The sequence below is a fragment of the Lactuca virosa genome, chromosome 3 (genome assembly GCF_052849685.1).
Source record: "Lactuca virosa cultivar CGN04683 chromosome 3, Lactuca_virosa_CGN04683_v6, whole genome shotgun sequence".
In the NCBI taxonomy this organism is placed as follows: domain Eukaryota; kingdom Viridiplantae; phylum Streptophyta; class Magnoliopsida; order Asterales; family Asteraceae; genus Lactuca; species Lactuca virosa.
In genome coordinates, this window is record NC_136428.1 from 138200892 (window position 1) to 138220554 (window position 19663).

Below are 19663 nucleotides of genomic sequence, written 5' to 3' on the forward strand. Positions count from 1 at the left end.
ACACTCTAAATAATCTTTTGAAAATCTCTAGACTACGACTAATACGGGTAATGGTCATTTACCCGGGGTAAAATATTAAGCTCCGTTTAATGTCCGTATTGGGTGTATTCCCACCGAGTCACTAACTCTAGGCATAAAAGGATGGAGTGACCACCATTTGAGCTTTTCCCACACTTGAACTTTCTCTCTCTACTCGCTCTCTAAAATCGGATTTCTCTCAAGGATCTTCACTTTCAAGCTCCAATTTGGTAAGTGATCCTTCCTAACTAGTTGTTTATCCTAACATGCATGCAAATCCATGTCTTAAACTCTCAAAATCATCAAGAACTCGTGTTTACGGTTTGGGGGAGCCTCCCAAAAACCGTAAACTCCCAAATGGGGGTTTTGAAGCCCCAAAAACCTTCCAAACCTCTTCTAATGCTTAGATCCTTGCATGCATGGAGTTAGAACCGCAAGATCATGAATTTTTGGCCATGAACATGAGTTTACGGTCCTTGAATGTTCAAGAACCGTAAACACCCTTTCATGGGGTTTTGATGCTCCTTAACCCTTCCAATACATGTTTAATGGCCTTGAAACTTGCTTGGATGATCTTAGAACCCTAAAACATGTCCAAATGAGCGTAAACTTGAGTTTACGGTTTGGGAACGTCTTCCAAAACCGTAAACACCTTCCAAGGGTGTTTTAATGCTCCAAACACCTTGCATGGCTTGTATTTGAGTCTAGAACTTGCATGAATGGCCTACAAACCACCAAAACACTTGGAAAATCGACAAACATGGACAAGAGTGGGTTTACGGCCGTAAACCCATGAGTTTACGACCGTAAACTCCCCAAGGGTGGTCCAAGGACCGTAAACCCATGAGTTTACGACCGTAAATTCCCCAAGGGTGGTCCAAGGACCGTAAACCCATGAGTTTACGACCGTAAACTCCCCAAGGGTGGTCCAAGGACCGTAAACCCTAATTCCTAGGCCATTTCATGTCCCGATCACTTCCTAAGCCATTGAATCAACCTTAGCACCTTCCCGTGTGCAAGATATGGACATTTATCGACCAAGAACACTATACCCATGAGTTTACGGCCGTAAACTCATGGGGGATATGGTCTTTAAACCGTAAACTCCCCTAAGGGTTTACACTTGAAGAATAAGCACCTTATCTAGGCCCTACACTCCTTAGATACAACCCGTACCATCCCTAACACTTGAATTGAAGTATTTTCGTGCCTCGGAGTGTATTATCCTACTATCTTGGTAAATCAAAGTCTAATTAGATACAATTATGTATCTCTTCATGTTACATAGGAACCTCACGCGTGTTCAAGCCCTAAACTGATACTTAGCATTTAAATCGGCACATTCTCGTCAGGTGAGTTCATACCCCTACACCATTTTCTGTGTTTTTCATGTTTTCAGGGGGGGAATACAAGCAAAAGTACAAGGAAACTTGTACTCAAACCTATTATTTCGTATAACATAACTACATGTTCAAAATGTTTTAAACATTGAAATCCGTATTAACCAACCGTCTAACTCGTGGAGTTAGTTTTCAAAACCAATTGTGAAACTCATTATAAAATGTTACATTTTTACATTTCATAAGGATTTCATGTCATTTCATAAACCGGGATTTTCTATACTATTACTTGTAAAATTCATTATTCTTATGATTGGAGACACGTCCTCGGTAACACTCCACACGGATTACGAGAGTGGAGGACTACTCCCGTAACCAGAATCTCTTGGAGGGAGAGCGTGACTTGAGTGTATAGATATATACGGGGCTGACTACCCCGCACCCCTGCTGCTAGCTACAGTTGGATCGTTAGGTCCATGGGTGACAAAAGTCATAAACTGATGATGGACTTCTTATTGCCATATCTAGTCTATCGTATGGTTATGGAACTCGCAACTTAGATAATGGAGTTTTACTGATAAAGTAATAACGAACCTAGTGAACTAACCTCCTGGTAATAACTGTCTTTGATTACTACTAGTTCACTACTTACTATTTAGTTTTGTGTACGTGTCAAAACTAATACGCTTACCACAGGATACTAGTCATTCAGTATACTTCACTTAATCGATACAAGTATGGTAGATACTTGTACACATCATTTCAGAATCGATAACCAGCGAACATTTTTCATAAGAAAACATAGGGTTTTCTTGGGATAACGTAACTTTTCATAAACAAGGTTGTATGGTACATCTAACGAGAAATCAAATCATATTTTCATAAGAAAATTTGCAGGATTTTCTTAATTCAAATTGTGCAACAAAGGGATAACCAAACTACTTTTATAAGAAAATACGGGATTTTCTTGGATATCAACTGTTCATGAAACTAAAGGAAAATGAATCTTTTCCAGAAAACAAACCGCTTATGAACTCACCAGCTTTATGCTGATATTTTAAAACTGCTTGTATTCTCAGGGCATCCATAGACAGGTACTCCTACCAACCTTTTTGAGAAGACGGAGCATATAGAAGACTCGTCTTTACTTTTGTTCTAACCAATGTATCTAAGAAAACTTGTAGTACTTTATTTTCAAACAAATGTAAAACTTTCTCATGTAATGTAATGGTTGTGTTTACTATGCTTGCTATGTACATTGGTTGTGATACTCTACATGACGTCACATCCGCCCCGGAACGTTTCCGCCATCGGTTTCGGGGTGTGACAGATTGGTATCAGAGCCCTTGTTTATTGTGAACTAAGTATGCCGAACCTTACATGGTATACAACTATAAACACTAAGGGGCCTAAGAGCTCTAAACTAAAAGTATGCTTTTAAAATATAAGTATTTTTATAAAAGTATACAAGTATTCCCGAGCACCGAAATCCGTATCGCGAAGAGAACAAAGCATAAGTAATTTGGGTGTTGTGCACTGTGGTTAAACCTGGGCAGTTATGTAGTCATGTCTAGGGTCAATATAGCCCGATCAACTATATTCATTCGAGACACGGCCAACATGTGCTTGGGAGTGACTGTGGTGTATAGCAGGCCTATAACTTACCTAATATCCATTCAACATAAAATACTATGGGAGTATTTTAGTCCGAACCAAATACCTCATGGAAATCCGTTCCGAGTGTTACTACTCATTCCTCCCTTAGCGATAGAATTACTTACTTTAAGTAATTTTCCTGTCCTATCGCTTAGTAGAACACTCTAAAAATTATTATGAGATATATCCTTGCTTCATATCTCTAAATTCCATCCTCCTCTTTCTTGGTCATTTCAGATCAAGATGCCTCCCCGAAGGAGATCTACCAGGAGAAGCAACGACACTCCTCCACCACCGCCTCCTTCCCAATTTGATCCTGTCATGTTTCAAGCAGCTGTTACTGCTGCAGTGGCTGCTGCCATGTCGCAAATGAATTCCGGTGGATCTGGTGGTCAGGGAAGTGGTGTGCATCCTCAATCACAGGAAAGTGGTCAGGGACACCAAACGGAGTGCTCCTATAAAGACTTCATGAACGCAAAACCCACATCTTTCGACGGCAAAGGAGGTGTTATTGCTCTGACTCAATGGTTTGAAAAGATTGAGTCCATATTCGAGATTTGCGCAGTCTCCGAATCTAACAAAGTGAAGTACGCCGCTTGCACTTTCCTCAACAAAGCATTAACCTGGTGGAACGGCCGAGCCAAGTCCTTAACCCTGCCAGTGGCAAATGCCATGGGTTGGGACAAACTGAAGGAACTCATGATAGCCCAGTATTGCCCACGGGGCGAGATGCAAAAACTCGAACACGAACTCTGGACCCTAAAGATGAAGGGTTCTGACATTGCCTCCTACACTTCTAGGTTCGAGGACCTAGCACTTCTTTGTCCGGGAATGGTATCCCCGGAAAGCAAAAAGATCGAACGATTCATTTGGGGGCTGACCCAGCCAACCAAAGGAAATGTTTTGTCTGCGGAGCCGGAAACCTTCGATAGCGCCAAGTGTTTGGCACAAATTCTGATTTATCATAGCGACGATCCCGAGGAAATAGCCACCGCCTCTGATCCGGCTAAAGGGAGCGGTGAAAACAAGAAGAAATCCTGGAACAAACGAAAGGGTCAGGTTTCGCAAGGATCCTCAAAGAAACAGCAAACTGTAGCGGTCCACGCTGCTACTACCCCTGTTGTTACTCCTGCCTCCCAGGCTCCTACCAGCAGGTACAATGGCACCCTTCCTCGGTGTGACAAGTGTAACTACCACCATAATCCTGGCCCGTGCCGGGAGATGTCATGCTCAAGCTGTGGCAAAAAGGGGCACGCGATGCGATTTTTTAAAACCCAAGCCCAACCCACAAATCAAGCCTCTGGAGCGGGTGTTGGTCGAGCCTGCTACAACTGTGGGGAAGTCGGGCATTTCAAGAGGGACTGCCCTAAAGCAGCAACAACCAACAACACCGGGAGAGTTCTATCCATGGGACAAGAAGAGGCAGTCGCTGACCCCACCGTTGTCACGGGTACGTTCCTCCTCGACAACTCTTATGCATGCATTCTTTTCGATTCTGGTGCTGAAAGGAGCTTTGTTAGTCATGCATTCAAACAATTTCTTAAACGAAAATCCCAACCATTAACCGAAAAGTTTACCGTCGAAATGGCTAACGGTGAGAAAGAGAGCACTAACGAGATATACGTAGGGTGTACCCTATCCTTAAACGACCGTTCATTTCTCATTGACCTTATGCCAGTCTCCATAAAAAGCTTTGATGTCATCGTTGGCATGGATTGGTTGAGCCCCAATCGTGCAGACATCCTCTGTTTCGAAAAAGCTATCCGTCTCAATCTTCCTTCGGATGAAACTCTTGTAATCTACGGGGATAAACTCAGTTCAAACCTTCGCATCATTTCATGTATCAAAGCCCAGAAACTCCTGCGGAAGGAGTGTCATGCATTCTTAGCTCATGTTGTTAACGAAAAACAGGAAGTTAAAAACCTCGAGAGCATCCCCGAAGTCTGCAATTTTCCTGATGTCTTTCCAAAGGATCTCCCAGGAATCCCACCTGAACGCCAAGTGGAGTTTCGTATCGACTTAATCCCCGGAGCTACCCCCGTAGCCAAATCTCCTTATCGATTAGCCCCGGCAGAAATGCAGGAGTTATCTAGTCAGCTCGATGAGCTGCTCAGTAAATGATTCATCAGACCGAGTTCCTCGCCGTGGGGAGCCCCGATATTATTCGTGAAAAAGAAAGATGGATCTTTTCGAATGTGTATCGATTACCGAGAGCTAAACAAGCTCACAATCAAAAACCGTTATCCTCTTCCTCGAATAGACGACCTCTTCGATCAACTCCAAGGAGCTAGCTACTTTTCCAAAATCGATTTAAGATCAGGGTACCATCAGCTGCGAGTCCATGAGGGTGACGTTCCCAAAACAGCCTTTCGGACTCGATATGGTCACTACGAATTCGTAGTTATGCCCTTCGGTCTAACCAACGCGCCGGCGGTGTTCATGGATTTGATGAACCGGGTGTGTGTCGTCCATTTCTGGACAAGTTTGTTATCGTGTTCATCGACGGCATACTTGTCTATTCCAAAAGCGAAGAGGATCACAAACAACACTTGAGGCTAGTGTTGGAAACTCTTAGATCGGAGCAACTGTACGCGAAATTCTCCAAATGTGAATTCTGGATCCGGAAGATTACTTTCCTTGGTCATGTGGTAAGCAAGGAGGGCATACACGTGGATCCTTCCAAGATCAAAGCGATAGAAAACTGGTCAACACCGAAGACACCCACCGAAATCCGTCAATTCTTGGGTCTCGCTGGCTACTATCGCAGATTTATTCAAAATTTCTCCAGAATTGCCAAGCCCTTAACCACTCTAACTCAGAAAGGTGTACCCTTTTGTTGGAGCGAAAAGCAAGACACTGCGTTCCAAACACTGAAGCGAGCCTTGTGCAGCGCACCTATCCTGTCCCTTCCCGATGGGACGGAAGACTTCGTTGTCTACTGCAATGCGTCCAATCAAGGTCTCGGTTGTGTCCTAATGCAACGAGGCAAGGTCATCGCCTATGCTTCCAGGCAACTAAAAGTACACGAAGTCAACTACACGACTCACGACCTAGAATTGGGAGCAGTAGTCTTCGCATTAAAAATCTGGAGACATTATCTCTACGGAACTAAGTGCACCATCTTTACTGACCATAAAAGTCTACAGCACATCCTCGACCAAAAGGAGCTGAACATGAGACAACGGGGATGGGTTGAACTACTCAACGACTACGAGTGTGAAATCCGCTAGCATCCCGGCAAGGCCAATGTGGTGGCAGATGCCTTCAGCCGGAAAGAATACTCAGGTCGTAAGGTGAAGGCACTGACTATGACTATCCATTCCCACTTATCCGCGCAAATCAAAGAGGCTCAACTGGAAGCCTTAGGACCAGAACACATGCCAGACGAAGCCCTGAGAGGAATGGATAAGAATCTTGAGATCAGAAACGATGGAGTCTATTGTTTCATGGACCGGATCTGGACCCCAAATTTCGGAGGCTTCAGAGAGGTTGTCATGAACGAAGCTCATAATACTAAATACTCCGTACACCCAGGTTCGGATAAGATGTACCTGGATCTCAAGAAACTGTACTGGTGGCCAAATATGAAGGCCGAAATCGCTACCTTCGTGGGCAAGTGCCTGACTTGTGCCAAAGTGAAGGTCGAATGTCAAAAACCCTCCGGTCTACTTCTTCAACCCGAAATACCTGAATGGAAATGGGAAATGATTACTATGGATTTCATTACCAAGTTACCCAAATCTCCGAGTGGGTACGACACCATTTGGGTAATTGTCGACCGACTGACCAAATCTGCTCACTTCCTTCCTATCAAGGAAAACTTCAAAATGGAAAGACTCACGCGAATCTACATCCAAGAGATGGTCCGACTGCACGGTGTACCTGTGTCCATCATTTCCGATCGGGATAGCAGGTTCACTTCTAGGTTCTGGCAGTCACTACAGAAGGCTCTTGGAACTAAACTGGATATGAGCACAGCTTACCATCCTCAACCAGATGGACAGAGTGAGAGAACCATCCAAACCTTGGAAGACATGTTGAGAGCCTGCGTCATCGACTTCAGCGCGTCATGGGATACTCATCTTCCTTTGGTTGAATTTTCTTATAACAACAGTTACCATACCAGCATCAAAGCTGCGCCTTTCGAAGCCCTCTATGGCCGCAAGTGCAGATCCCCTCTGTGCTGGGCTGAGGTGGGTGACACGCAGCTGGTCAAGGGACGAGTCCCTGACAGCACTCTCACTGGTCCAGAAATCATCCGCGAAACCACTGAAAAGATCGTACAAATCCGAGAACGACTTAAGGCCTCCCGAGATAGACAAAAGAGCTACGCCGATAAACGACGAAAACCCTTGGAATTCCAGGTTGGAGACCGTGTCTTGTTGAAAGTCTCACCCTGGAAGGGCATGATACGCTTCGGAAAGCGTGGAAAACTTAACCCAAGGTACATAGGACCTTTCGAAATCCTAGCCAGGATTGGTCCCGTAGCTTACAAACTCCGATTACCTCATGAACTTAGCAATATTCACCCTGTCTTCCACGTCTCAAACCTTAAAAAGTGTCTTTCTGATGAGACCCTCGTGATTCCTTTGGATGAGATCGAAATCAATGAAAACCTGAACTTTGTGGAAGAGCCCATCGAAATCATGGATAGAGAGATCAAACGAACGAAACAAAGCCGCATCCCGATAGTGAAGGTTCGCTGGAATGCCAAGCGGGGACCCGAATTCACTTGGGAACGCGAAGACTCGATGAAAACGAAATACCCGCATCTTTTTCCAATTCCATGATTGGTATCTAAATTCTAAATTTCGGGACGAAATTTCCTCTAACAGGGGGATAATGTGACAACCTGAAAGATATTCCGTTAACATAACCCATGCCGTTAATAAAAATTATTTTATTTTGGGTTTTCCGTTAACTTTCAAATTAAATAATTCATTTAGAATTATTATGATTATTTCCTATGTGTCAAAAACGAAATATTTATTTGAGTGAAAACACTCTAAATAATCTTTTGAAAATCTCTAGACTACGACTAATACGAGTAATGGTCATTTACCCGGGGTAAAATATTAAGCTTCGTTTAATGTCCGTATTGGGTGTATTCCCACCAGGTCACTAACTCTAGGTATAAAAGGATGGAGTGACCACCATTTGAGCTTTTCCCACACTTGAACTTTCTCTCTCTACTCTCTCTCTAAAATCGGATTTCTCTAAAGGATCTTCACTTTCAAGCTCCAATTTGGTAAGCGATCCTTCCTAACTAGTTGTTTATCCTAACATGCATGCAAATCCATGTCTTAAACTCTCAAAATCATCAAGAACTCGTGTTTACGGTTTGGGGGAGCCTCCCAAAAACCGTAAACTCCCAAATGGGGGTTTGAAGCCCCAAAAACCTTCCAAAACTATTCTAATGCTTAGATCCTTGCATGCATGGAGTTAGAACCGCAAGATCATGAATTTTTGGCCATGAACATGAGTTTACGGTCCTTGAATGTTCAAGAACCGTAAACACCCTTTCATGGGGTTTTGATGCTCCTTAACCCTTCCAATACATGTCTAATGGCCTTGAAACTTGCTTGGATGATCTTAGAACCCTAAAACATGTCCAAATGAGCGTAAACTTGAGTTTACGGTTTGGGAACGTCTCCCAAAACCGTAAACACCTTCCAAGGGTGTTTTAATGCTCCAAACACCTTGCATGGCTTGTATTTGAGTCTAGAACTTGCATGAATGGCCTACAAACCACCAAAACACTTGGAAAATCGACAAACATGGACAAGAGTGGGTTTACGACCGTAAACCCATGAGTTTACGACCGTAAACTCCCCAAGGGTGGTCCAAGGACCGTAAACCCATGAGTTTACGACCGTAAACTCCCCAAGGGTGGTCCAAGGACCGTAAACCCATGAGTTTACGACCGTAAACTCCCCAAGGGTGGTCCAAGGACCGTAAACCCTAATTCCTAGGCCATTTCATGTCCCGATCACTTCCTAAGCCATTGAATCAACCTTAGCACCTTCCCGTGTGCAAGATATGGACATTTATCGACCACGAACACTATACCCATGAGTTTACGGCCGTAAACTCATGGGGGATATGGTCTTAAAACCGTAAACTCCCTAAGGGTTTACACTTGAAGAATAAGCACCTTATCTAGGCCCTACACTCCTTAGATACAACCCGTACCATCCCTAACACTTGAATTGAAGTGTTTTCGTGCCTCGGAGTGTATTATCCTACTATCTTGGTAAATCAAAGTCTAATTAGATACAATTATGTATCTCTTCATGTTACATAGGAACCTCACGCGTGTTCAAGCCCTAAACTGATACTTAGCATTTAAATCGGCACATTCTCGTCAGGTGAGTTCATACCCCTACACCATTTTCTGTGTTTTTCATGTTTTCAGGGGGGGAATACAAGCAAAAGTACAAGGAAACTTGTACTCAAACCTATTATTTCGTATAACATAACTACATGTTCAAAATGTTTTAAACATTGAAATCCGTATTAACCAACCGTCTAACTCGTGGAGTTAGTTTTCAAAACCAATTGTGAAACTCATTATAAAATGTTACATTTTTACATTTCACAAGGATTTCATGTCATTTCATAAACCGGGATTTTCTATACTATTACTTGTAAAATTCATTATTCTTATGATTGGAGACACGTCCTCGGTAATACTCCACACGGATTACGAGAGTGGAGGACTACTCCCGTAACCAGAATCTCTTGGAGGGAGAGCGTGACTTGAGTGTATAGATCTATACGGGGCTGACTACCCCGCACCCTGCTGCTAGCTACAGTTGGATCGTTAGGTCCATGGGTGACAAAAGTCATAAACTGATGATGGACTTCTTATTGCCATATCTAGTCTATCGTATGGTTATGGAACTCGCAACTTAGATAATGGAGTTTTACTGATAAAGTAATAACGAACCTAGTGAACTAACCTCCTGGTAATAACTGTCTTTGATTACTACTAGTTCACTACTTACTATTTAGTTTTGTGTACGTGTCAAAACTACTACGCTTACCACGAGATACTAGTCATTCAGTATACTTCACTTAATCGATAGAAGTATGGTAGATACTTGTACACATCATTTCAGAATCGATAACCAACGAACATTTTTCATAAGAAAACATAGGGTTTTCTTGGGATAACGTAACTTTTCATAAACAAGGTTGTATGGTACATCTAACGAGAAATCAAATCATATTTTCATAAGAAAATTTGCAGGATTTTCTTAATTCAAATTGTGCAACAAAGGGATAACCAAACTACTTTTATAAGAAAATACGGGATTTTCTTGGATATCAACTGTTCATGAAACTAAAGGAAAATGAATCTTTTCCAGAAAACAAATCGCTTATGAACTCACCAGCTTTATGCTGATATTTTAAAACTGCTTGTATTCTCAGGGCATCCATAGACAGGTACTCCTACCAACCTTTTTGAGAAGACGGAGCATATAGAAGACTCGTCTTTACTTTTGTTCTAACCAATGTATCTAAGAAAACTTGTAGTACTTTATTTTCAAACAAATGTAAAACTTTCTCATGTAATGTAATGGTTGTGTTTACTATGCTTGCTATGTACATTGGTTGTGATACTCTACATGACGTCACATCCGCCCCGAAACGTTTCCGCCATCGGTTTCGGGGTGTGACAGTAAATGACCATTTTACCCTTTTATCCGGAATTTGTATCTAATGAAAAAAATGACTTTCTTGTTTGACAACTGCTTGTAATATAAGTTTTAAACGACAATAACTTGTAAATGTATACGATAGTTAATGGAAAATGCATTGGGGTTTTGACTTTTCAGGTGCAGTTAGCAAATGAGAAGCAGCTTGTTGATCATTACAGCTCCAAGCATCCAAAGGAGAAGCCTCGAAGCAACTATGAATGATCTGATCTGTATGCATTTGAATTGATGCAAACGTTTGTATTGTCTGTTTTTCTTTTTCATTTGCATGATGATGATATGTCTAGTGTTTCTTTTGCTTTGACATTTTCATTTCTACCAAACCGAGTATAAAAAAGCTTAATTGATATAGAGATGGTTTTGTTTTGTGATGTGTGATTCTAAATAAAGGGATAAATCCAAGAAAAATCTACTCAGTTATTATAGCAATTTTTTTGTTATAACTGGGTTGATCTTTCAAAGTATGATGTGGTTAGAAGAAAAATATTGGAAGTATAACATTGGAATTGGCTAGATTTTTTTTATCATATGATGCATCAATAATAAGGAAAAAATAAAATAAAAGTATAATGTTGTAATAGAAAGAAATGGAAAGTCGTAGATGTTCAAAACATTCTGATCATGTAGGTGTTCAAAACAATAGAAAAGTTTTAAACATATTTCTTTATTGTATTGCATGTTAAGTTACCGATTTGCCATGTGCAGGTTCTCACAGTTCTAGCAACCTCCTTCCATGCCCTGAAGCCTCTCAAAGTTCCTGCATCAGGTTATTCTTTTAGAAAGGAAATTGTCAAAGGAGTTTATCAAAGGAGAATTTAGTCATGGGTTTCTTTTAATGTTGTACATGTTTTGTTTTCTATAATAAATATTATGCAATATTAGCAATGTGTTACATTTACTTACTATTGGAATGATTATTTGTATTTGACATATTAGTGCAATGAATTATCTTTATTGTTTATGGTTTTTTATTTTGTATTATGAGACTTTTAATGTGTTATTTAATTTGAAAATTGGTATATCTATCAAAAATATATGATTTTAAAAACATTTAAAATTATGACACGCAAAAATGCATGTCTTCTTCCTTTATGACATGGGCTTCTTTGATACGCATTGCGTGTCATAAACATGTGTGTCGTAAGGTTACGACACGTAAATGCGTGTCATCTTCCTTTATGACAGGGCCTTCCTTGATATGCATTGCACGTCGTAAATGGGCGTCGTAAATGTGTCTCATAAATGCGCGTCGTCTATAGACGACTCGCAAAAGTGTGTCGTCTCTCGTTATGACAGGGCCTTCCTTGACACGCATTTGCGCGTCGTCTGAGCATTTTATGACGCGCATTGCGCGTCGTAAAAGGCTGTTTCTCTAGTAGTGATTTTTATAATAACATACTTTTATGTATAAATAATGTTATTTATATAAACACGAATTCAATATTTTAATCCTTTGTAATATGCTGAGCAAAGGAAAACGTTTTAGAATAATCACATCCCAATGGATCACTTTTATAAACTATAATAGGTATAGTTTATGGTACATTTACATTATCAATGCATGAAACATAGATACAATGAAAATAAACATATAAACAATAATAGGTATAGTTCATGGATCATGTGAACAAATAGTCGTTAAATTAAAAGTATTCATTTTATTTTACACTTAATCATCGGTATAGCATTTTATGAGTGAGCATTCTTCGTGTACTTATCTAAGTACTAACAAAAGTCCTGAGATTATAACCATAGTCTCCTGGAGGGAGAACGTGAGTTTGTGTATAAATCTATACATGACTGACAATCCCGCACCCTGACTCTTAGCTACAGTAATTGGGGTGACAAAGTCATTTCGATTCCGACGCCTGAAGAACGTCGTTCAGGCAATTCAATGGTCAAGTATTGTTATAACAACTCATAAATTTGGTACTAAATAAAACGATTAATGTATGAATGGTAAACAACTTCACTTAGTTTTATTATAAATAAAACTACAACAATGTAATAAACTACAACAAGGCATTTTTACAAACAACTGGTCTTACCAGGGAATTACAAAGTACAAAGTCTTTATCCATGTACATATGCATCATACTATCTTGAGATACAAAAAAACATTTACAGGAAATATAGGATTTTCTGGGAAAAACACAGGAACATCTTCTACAATGAAACATCTTACAGATTTATACCTACAAACATACTTATGAACTCACCAACTTAAATGTTGATACACTTTCAAAATCACTGGTATTCTCACGGGACCGTTAAGACAGGTACACCCACTGGATTTTGAAAAGATGGAGCTTTCGGAGTCACGTCTTTATATTTTTGCTACTTTTGATGTATATAAATATGAGTCAAACAGATGTATATACCTTATATATATATATATATATATATATATATATATATATATATATATATATATATTCAATGTAATTGTTGTGTTTACTTTGATTGCTATGATACAATTGTTGTGATACTACACATGACGTCCACCACCCTCGAACGTTTCCGCCGTTCCGGTTTGGGGGTGTGACATTAAACCATTAATAACACACCATAGGTGTGTTTATGGCCAAGGGGTTCTAGAAAGGAAGAGTTCATGTCCTGAAGGGATAAAGATCAAGGTGTTCACGGTTCAAGATGTGAAACCGAAAGGTGTTCACAGTTGAAAGTCAAACCGTGAACCCTCTTAAGGACCAAACCATAAACCCTCGTTTAGGATAAGGACTCAAACTGTGAACAACAATTAGAATGGAATGAAAACCGTGAACACCATCTTCTAGAAGATCTTTGACCGTAAACCCATCTTCCTTGACTTTAAGATCCGTAAACTCTTCAATTCTTATCCAATTTAACTTCCCAAAGTGATATATTCTAGTTACCAATGAACATATCACATCACCACGTCATGAGTTTACTTCCATATTTAAAGTGAAAATGAATTCATTTGCACATTCAACAAACGTAAACACCTTCATTCTCTCTTAAATTTGCGAACCTTATTCGTTTCATATGCTCTCAAGTATCAAAGTATTCACCCAGTAAACCTTCAAACTTCGTAAGAAAACTCAAGTTATTTCCCAGGAAATTCTTCACTATAAGTAAGTATTCTTCAATTATTTAGTGTTTATGAAACACTTATGTTATAAAGATCATCTTATTCACACACTATTGTGTGTTTAAAACTATTAGGAACACGACATCCTTCCCGTAATCTAGCCCGAAGGTCACCGTTTCAATTCTGTATTCAAAACTGTTACCACACATAAGGTGAGTTCATACTCCCATATTTTTCCAAGCTTTTTCAATGTTTTTAAGGGGGGGGGGGGGAATACAAGTAAAACACAAGAAATTTTGTATTTAAAAATATAATTTACTTATTATGTTTTTCTTACCATTAACATGTATATAAACGTGAAATTTGTTAAAACATGGAAATAAACTTATAAACTATAATAGGTATAGTTATGGATCATATGAACTATTTTACAAAGTCCAGTTTAAAACCTGGAAATAAACTTATAAACTATAATAAGTATAGTTTATGGAACAAAGGGATCTTTTTACAAAATTACCTGTTATTTATAAAAAGGTTTTCGCATTATTACTTGTAAAGTCGTTGATCTAGTTTGTGAGACACATCTTCGTGTACTTACATAAGTACCAGTGCAAGTCCCAACTTATGAACCAGAGTCTCCTGGAGGGAGAGTGTGTGTTTGTGTATAGATCTATATGGGAATGACAGTCCCTCACGTCTACTGTTAGCTACAGTTGGACCGACAGGTCTACGGGTGACAAACGTCATAAACAATATTGACATCCGATTCACGTCGTATCAATTAGTATGGTTATAAGAACTCACAAGAAGAAAACAACGACATATTTACGTAGTAATATACTTTTTCTTAAACGATCTCAAGGGATATTAACTACGTGATTACTCATTATATACAATAGGTTTAGATAAAATTAAAGTCCGGTAGACAGTGGAATGTGTGACTTCCGCCTTACTTCCTGTTCCTTGTCCGGTTGTGGGCTTAGGGCAGATTCACCCATTCAACTGTCTGTTCGATCTCGGTTATATAAAACTCGTATGTACTAAGTGATCATAGGAGGGTAGTATCATCACATCGAGTTTTAAGGACAAAAACATATTCAACTAGTTTTTCTTATAAATAAAACTAGGTATCATTAAACTAAGTATGGTAATTATACTTGTGATTTTCGGTCTTGGATCCATTAAGACTACAAATTGGTTTTATAGAAAATATAGGATTTTCTATGATAAACATCGTTATTTTAAAGGTAAACAATTTTCGATTTAACTTTCTGAAAACAATAACAATTACTACTGAAAACAATGTTTTACAATAGAGTAAGTCAAACTAGGAACATATTTACAAAAGGTTCAACACTTATTTACAAACTAGTATAACATAAAGGACCTTTAATGGTTAATTCTATAATTCCATAGTTTATATATTAGAGTTATATATAAATAATATCTGATAGGCAGTGGAATGTGACACTTCCGCCTTACTTCATGTTCCTTGTTTGGTTGTGGGCTTAGGGCAGATTCACACATTCAACTGTCCGTTCGATATTAGGTTATATATAGTTAGTATAAACTAATTGATTGTAGAAGGAACTATTGTGGTTACCATTCTACTAAAGAAAATATAGGATTTTCTGAAGGGAACACATTCATCATATCAAAAAGAATCATCAATGTTAATTTTGTGATTACTTGGTGAATACAATAGAGTTATATACAATGAAGATCTGATGGGCAGTGGAATGTGTGACTTCCGCCTCATTTCCTGTTCCTTGTTTGGTTGTGGGCTTAGGTCAGATCCACACACTCAACTGTCTATTTGATTTGTATTATATATAATTTGTATTCACTAAATGATCACAGAAGGAACGGGTACGATCATATTACTCATTAAGAAAAAATAGGATTTTCTGGAGGAAGAGGAGAACTTTTCCAAAGAACAAAAAGTATACTTTTTATAACAAAAATACTTATGAGCTCACCAACTTTAATGCTGACACTTTTTCAAACCACTTGTATTCTCAGGAATGTTAGTAGACAGGTACCCTCTCAGCTATTGCGAAGACAGGGCTTAGTAGCATTACGTCTTATCTTCTTCTATAGTTTTAATGTAAATCATGCAATGTTTTGAAAACAATGTAAACTTTATATTATTAATACGATGGTTGTTGTTGCTTTGATTACTATTATACAATTTTTGTGATACTGTAAATGACGTCCTCCACCCCCGAACGTTTCCGTCGTTCCGGTTTGGGGGTGTGACAGATTGGTATCAGAGCGTTGTTTATAGTGAACTATGTATATCAACTTATAAAAGATATACAACTATAAATACAATGGGACTAAAACACTCTGACCAAGAGTTATACTTTAAAATATTACAATATTTCATAAAAGTATACATACCTGCATATATATATATATATATATATATATATATATATATATATATATACACACACACACACACACACACACACTAGAACAAGTATCACAAGAAGAACAAAACAAAAGTATTTGGATGTTGGACACTACAGTCAAACCTAGACAGTTATGTAATCATATCTCGGATAAATATAGCCTGATCAACTATATTTATTTGAAATACGACCAACATGTGTTTGGGAGTGACAGTGGTGTTGCAACAAGTCAAAAAGTTACCAACCCTATATATAAAGGAATACTAGAACCAAATATAAAGTTTAAAATACTATAAGAATATTTTAGGTACTATAAATAGCTTATGTGAAAACTAAAAGACCCTTATTGGTAGGTCTATAGTTGCTGAGTGTATACGTTAAGGTTATATATAATTGAGATTTTATAGACTTAGAATTTGTGATCTTCGCTCTACTTCATGTTCCTTGTTTGGTTGTGGATTTAGAGTAGGATCACATATTCGAAGGTATATTTAATCTTGGTTATATATAATCTGTATACACTACGTGATTATAGAAAGACCCGGTAAGGATCATCCTCGTAAAAATATATTTTTAATTGAAATGTTTTATTAATCTCATAGATTCTTTAGACACTTCCATTCTCGCACAACCGACACACCTAGACATCGCAAACAATCAACAAAGGAGTCGAGGCAGAACCAGAAGAGGGTTCATGAGGAGGATTCCGACAAAAGATCGGAAGAAGAGAAAGGCACTAGAGAGATCATTAACAAACCTTACCCTCTCAGGAACAAACTAGAAAGTACCGTATGTGTCACACTAAAAACTAAGAAACTACTATAACTTAGTGAGTTAGTGACTACACTACTCACACTATGTGTTAAGTTTACCGTACCTTTCGTCACAACTAGTAACAGTAAAACCAAGAGAGATACTCCCTTCCATAACCATGAAACCTGGTGAACATAAGATTTCAATATCTATACTCTATTTGGTTAAGCTTAACTTCGATAAAATACATATTTCTTCTTTCTACCAGAAATACATCATAGGGATGTAGGTCGAAACATTGACAATCGTACAACAAAACGAGAAATTTATATGTATATATAAATAGATAAAGTACAACTAGAAATGACCATAATTACTTATCGACTCCTTTTACATCATGTAACAGAATCATGTCTTCACATGGAAATAACCAGCCAAACAACGAAATGCCATTTCTGCAGATAGACTCTGCTACTTTTTAAGCTGCGGTTATAGCCGCCGTGACAGCTGTCATGACACATCTCAATGCAATTAACGCTAGTAAAAATGGAAATGGGGTAGACAATTCAAACCGTAATAACAATCTAGGAAACCAATGAGTATCTACCTATAAGAATATCCCAACCCAAAAACCTAAAAACATGAAACGAAAGTTTTGGAACGAAAAAGGGGGCAGTTCGACTCAAGGGCCTATCAAAAGACAACAAGGTGTAACAATCCCTATCCCCACTGACCCTACTACCTCGACACCGACAACACCATATTTAGGAAACCTCCCACACTGCAACAAGTGAAACTACCGTCATTATGGGGTCTTCCGAGAGTTGCATTATAATAGGTGCAACAAGAGGGGACACACCACCCGCTTTTGTATGACTCTGACCCAACACATCACTTCAACCACCAATGCTGGTACCAGTCAAATATGCCATGCATGTGGTGAAACGGGACATTTCAAAAGAGATTGTCCAGCAGAGAGAAATGACGGAGATTTTTGGTACGTCTCCAAACAACAATAATTAAATATCAAATTTTCAAGGAAAATATTTGACAATTAAAATTTTAAAATCATAAGTTAACACATCATTCATATAAAAACTAAGAACCCTTACATGTGAGCTATGATGTCTTAGTGTATACACTAGGGTCATTTATAATTAAGATTTATAGGCTTAGAGTGAGTGATTCCGCCTCATTTCCTGTTCCTTGTTTGGTTGTGGATTTAGGGTAGAGTCACTCAGTCGACTGTCTTTCCAATCTTAATTATAAATGACTTGTATACACCAAGCGATTATAGAAGGACCTGGTAGGGATTATATTATGAAAGTTAATTATTTTTAATTATCAGAACACTCGTACTACTAGTACTCGCTTAATACAGTACAAAATGTTTGAAGTAGTAATAACAAGGATAAAACTGAAAGCGCTGAAAACATATACATAAAATAGTTCATCGTTCTAACAATCACTTCTTCCAAATCGACTTAACAACCATTACGATAAGAAGTTCCGATGTCGTCCTTAAAAATGGATTGGCTTGGTCCTCACCATACCAACTTCCTGTTCCACGTAAAGTCCCTTCGCCTTAAACGACCGTTTAATGAAATCCTTTCAACTTATAACAACAAAAACCGACATAAACCTCCGTATCGTCTCTCGCTACAAAACTCAAAAGTACCCATGCGAGGAGTACCACGCCTTTATTGATTACCTCGTATACAAGAAACTTAAAGTGAAACACACCAAGGATGTTCTGAAAGTCCCTAACCATCCCGAGGTATCTTCAGTAGATCTCCTAGGAATACCACTCATACAGCAAGTCAAGTTCGAGAATAGAGACTAAGGAACTGTGCGGTTAACCTATCACTGCTAAGTGTATACGCAAGGGTGGTATACAATTAAGATTTTATAGATTTAGGATGTGTGATTCCGCCCTATTTCATGTTCCTTGTCAGGTTGTGGACTTGGGGCAGAGTCACCCATCCGAACGTCTTTTCAATCTTAATTATATACGACTTGTATACACGAGGTGATGATAGATGATCCAAGTATGAGTTCTACAATGAATTACAGGATGAAGCTGCCCAGAACTACGAGTGAGCATTCTACCATTCGGGTGAGTATAAACAAGTAAATCAAACCTATACACTCCCTACCAATCGAGACAACAGACCCAACAGTGAAGATCCGCTGGAACGTCAAACAAGCATCTGAATTCACTGGAGAACGAGAAGATCAGATAGAACCGAAGTACCTACCTCTTTCCTAGTTACTGGTAGCTACTCATAGATTCGAATTTCGGGACAAAATTCCCTTTAACGGGGGGATAATGTCACAACTTAAAATTTTAGACCTAGCATGGTCTAAACCCTAACCAAGTACTAGTGTAAACCACATTGCAATCTTGATTGCATGTCCATCTATAGCCTTAGGGATTGCATATAGAGCTAACAAAAACATAGGGATTGAAACCTAAGTTAAGTTAGGAAGGTATAATCCAACACTTGGCAAAAGATGAGGGTTTAAACCATAAATAACACACCATAGGTATGTTTACGGCCAAGGGGTTCTAGAAAGGAAGAGTTCTGTGTTTACGGCCAAGGGGTTCTAGAAAGGAAGAGTTCACGACCTAAAGGGATAAAGATCAAGGTGTTCACGGTCTAAACGTTTTTAGGACTTGTGTTCACG